Raw genomic sequence first — 4,103 nt, forward strand, 5'->3', positions numbered from 1 at the left:
ATATAATATATATATATATTTTTTGAGACAGGGTCTCACTCTGTTACCTAGGCTGGAGTGAAGTGGTACGGCCATGGCTCACTGGAGCCTCCACCTCCCAGGCTCAAGCAACCCTCCTACCTCAGCCTCTTGAGTAGCTGGGACCACAGGCACATGCCACCAAGCTAGTCTAATTTTTCTTTATTCTTTGTAGAGACGGGGTCTTCCTGTGTTGCTCAGATTGGTCCTGAACTCTTGGGGTCAAGCGATCCTCCTGCCTGTAATCTCAAAGTGTTGGGATTACAGATGTGAACCACTGTGCCTGGCTTGAATTACACTTTAAATGGATGAATTGTATGTATGTTAATTTTATCTCAAAAAGCTGTTTTTATATATATATATGTGAATATGTATCTTCTTTCAATGGAAAGATACCTAAGAAACTAATAACATAATTGCTTGAGGGAGGAGAACTAAGTAGCTGTGACCCGGGGTGGGACTAAGACACTCTGTAGTACATCTTTTCATTTTTTTCAATGTTGAATCGTGTCACTGTATTTTCTATTCCAAAAATTAAAGTAAAAACTTCACCTGCATAAAAATAACTGCATTTCACACCTACATCAATAGTAGTGCGTGTCACCCACGAGCAGCTGCTTGGAACCTGCCCTCTCTGAGAGGTTACAGATCGGTCTGTGCCACCTCACCCACAACTGGGATGTCAGCATGGAGGACAGAGCTGGAAGGAACCTCAAAGGTCAGCAGGAGGATGATTTCTAAGTCTGGCTAAGAAACAAAATCACCTGAGGGAGCTCAATAAAAACACAGGTTCCTGGACTCCAACCCAGACCTACTGAAGCAGAACTTCCAGGTGGAGCCCAGGGATCCGTGTTTTTCTCCAAGCTATCCAGGTTATATTGATGGTTGATTAGATAAAAGAATCACTCATCTGGCACGTATACATGTGAACTCTAAGGCATTCTCTGCCTCCAGTGACTTGGTGAAGACTCCTACAATTGCTGTTCTGTTCTTTCTCCTTTTGGCTTCTAGCTGGTCACATGCTTCTGCCCATACCAGGGGGACTCAGGGTCCTGAGGTTATCTATAGAGCAGCCACCACTGTGAGAGGAAGACTGGCCACTCTGCAGAGGTCCGACACTGTTTCTCAAGGGCTTTTCCCCTTCCTTAGCTAGTGAAGTGTCACCACTCAATAAGCAGAAAGAAAAATGGATTGAGAGAGTGGCTGAGAGTAGAAATGCAATACCACTGGATGGAGCGACTGAAGGAGCAGGAGAGAGGCCTGTGCACACTCTGCTGCTCAAGTCCAACCCCCAAATCTCCAGGTGGAGGGTGTGGCCCGTGAAGGGCAAGTCCAGATGCCCTTTACCTCACCCCTCACATTGCTGCTGCTGGTGCAGGCTTCCTAGGAGGGCAGGGCTGTCTACCTGGAAATTGAGCTCTGGTTTTGACATTGCTTGTTCTTACATCTAACTCAAGTCTGTTTTGTGCACTGGACTGCAAGTGGGGTGGTCTAGGAACTCCTCAAATGTGAATGCTGAAAAGTGGGCTCCAATACTGATGCCACAAAGCAAGCTGGACATGGATTACTACTTTTGTACTTTTTTTTTTTTTATTTTTTTTTGCGACGGAGTCTCGCTCTGTCGCCCGGGCTGGAGTGCAGTGGCCGGATCTCAGCTCACTGCAAGCTCCACCTCCCGGGTTTACGCCATTCTCCTGCCTCAGCCTCCCGAGTAGCTGGGACTACAGGCGCCCGCCACCTCGCCCGGCTAGTTTTTTTTGTATTTTTTAGTAGAGACGGGGTTTCACAGTGTTAGCCAGGATGGTCTCGATCTCCTGACCTCGTGATCCGCCCGTCTCGGCCTCCCAAAGTGCTGGGATTACAGACTTGAGCCACCGCGCCCGGCCTACTTTTGTACTTTAACTAAAGTATGAAAAGGACAGAAAGTATCCTCCCCTCTATAGACTTCTTAAGGGGCACATTACCCTTCAAATCAGAAAGAGTTTTAAGTATGGCCTCCCCCGTCATCTGCGCAGTGAGATAAGGCCAGGAGAAAGAAGAATTCCTGTATCCTGTGGATCTCTGGTTCTGCTTTCTCATCCTTCTCTGTGACAGACCCTGTTCTGGGCACTGGGGATACAGCAGTAAGACAAATGTAATTATTTTTCTCATAGAGTCTACATTCTCCAGGGAGGCACACCAAAGCTCAAAGTTCTGACTGGGACCTGTAGGGCCATGTGTGACTTGTAGATACTGCCCCCTATCTCCCACTGTCCCCCAGGTAGATGTCCCCACCTTGTTCCTTGCTAACGCCATGAGCGGTGGGAAGCGGGACAGGGAGGGAGGCCTCTGGGCAGCTGGCCCACTGACACATGAATCAGGGCTTGTACAGGGACATTCTGCCATGGAGGGGAAGATGATGACAATATAAACCACTATAACAGGCCGTTATAGGACTCACTGCATGAAGGAAAATGCCATGTGGTTGGTTTGTTGGTACAGAATAGGACATACTTAGTAATAAATAGAGGTTGGAGTAAGTAAGCTATATTACAAGTTATCCCACTCACATGAATGAATATATTTGGTACAAATTAAATCTTCTACCTCACTGGTCTCTTCTGAAGTTGGTTCTATTTATTTTGCCTCAGTGATAGGAATCCAAAGAGTCACCTCTGACCACAGAAACTGAGGCATGTCTCCAAGGAGGCTTGCACAGAGAAGTTCACTATAACCCTGTGTGTGAATGTCTCCGTACACGGGAGCGATAGATGAAATGGTGGCACGACACACCATATGCCAGTCAAAAGAAATGTACTAGATCCACATGGAGCAATATAGCTAGAGCCTAATAACAGTATTGAATGTAAAAAGCTGCAGAGAAACTTGTAAAAGTGATATCATTTATTGAAAAAAAAAAAGAGAGAGAGAGAAGATAAAATTATACACCTAAACAGGCAATTGGGTTTGGGGCTGGTGGCCCAAGGAACTTCATTTTATCTGTAAAGTTCTAAAAACTTTTTAACAGAGAATGTAGTCATGTACAACTTATATAATTAAAAATTGATTTTTCGATGTGCATTTAAAAAATCTAAAGTTTTCTGAAAATCAGAGCTAAAAGATAATGTTTGTGGTATAAACAGGGCAGCTTAGATTAATGGTTTCCTGTAGCCTTCACTGGGATGTAAAAAGAAAATGTTAGAATTGTATTTATATTTTTCTAATTGTCCTTTGCAAAGATATATTTTTGCATGCTTTACAATATATGTACTTTATTTACTTATTTATTTTGAGATGGGGTCTCATTCTGTCACCCAGGCTGGAGTATAGTGGCATGATCTCTGCTCACTGCAACCTCTGCCTCCCAGGCTCAAGTGATCCTCCCACCTCAGCCTCCTGAGTAGCTGGAACCACAGGCACAGGCCACTATGCCTGGCTAATTTTTTGTATTTTTAGTAGAGGCGGGGTTTCCCCATGTTGCCCAGGCTGGTCTTAAACTCCTGAGCTCAGGCAATTCACCTGCCTCGGCCTCCCAAAGTGCTGGGATTAGAGGCGTGAACTACTGCGCCTGGCCATATATATACTTTAATAACAGTAACATGTGTAAATAAAGAGTTTTTTTGTAGAAATGAGGTCTCCCTATGTTGTTCAAGCTGGTCTCAAACTCCTGGGCTCAAGCAATCCTTCCACCTTGGCCTCCCAAAGCACTAGGATTATAGGTGTGAACTGTCATGCCCAACCCATAACTTTATTTTATTTTTTGGAGGTAGAGTGCAGTGGCACAATCCCGGCTCACTGCAACCTCCACCTTCTGGGTTCAAGTGATTCTCCTGCCTCAGCCTCCCAAGTAGCTGGGATTATAGGTGCGTGCTACCTCACCCAGCTAATTTTTTGTATTTTTAGCAGAGACAGGGTCTCATCATGTTGCCCAGGCTGGTCCTGAATTCCTGAGCTCAGGCAATCCACCTGTCTCGGCCTTCCAAAGTGCTGGGATTACAGGAGTGCGCTACCGCACCCGGCCCTAACCTATAATTTTAAATTAAAGAAATATGAGGCCGGGCGCGGTGGCTCAAGCCTGTAATCCCAGCACTTTGGGAGGCCGAGAC

General features: G+C 45.6%; 1 protein-coding gene across 1 annotated transcript in view; it reads right to left on the reverse strand.

The window, feature by feature from the left end:
* ARFGEF2 (ADP-ribosylation factor guanine nucleotide-exchange factor 2 (brefeldin A-inhibited)) overlaps positions 1-4,103 on the reverse strand; it is a 104,998-nt gene that overhangs the window by 86,728 nt on the left and 14,167 nt on the right. The gene's annotated exons all lie outside the window — the stretch shown is intronic.

Source organism: Colobus angolensis, unplaced genomic scaffold (assembly GCF_000951035.1).
Source record: "Colobus angolensis palliatus isolate OR3802 unplaced genomic scaffold, Cang.pa_1.0 Scaffold8, whole genome shotgun sequence".
In the NCBI taxonomy this organism is placed as follows: domain Eukaryota; kingdom Metazoa; phylum Chordata; class Mammalia; order Primates; family Cercopithecidae; genus Colobus; species Colobus angolensis.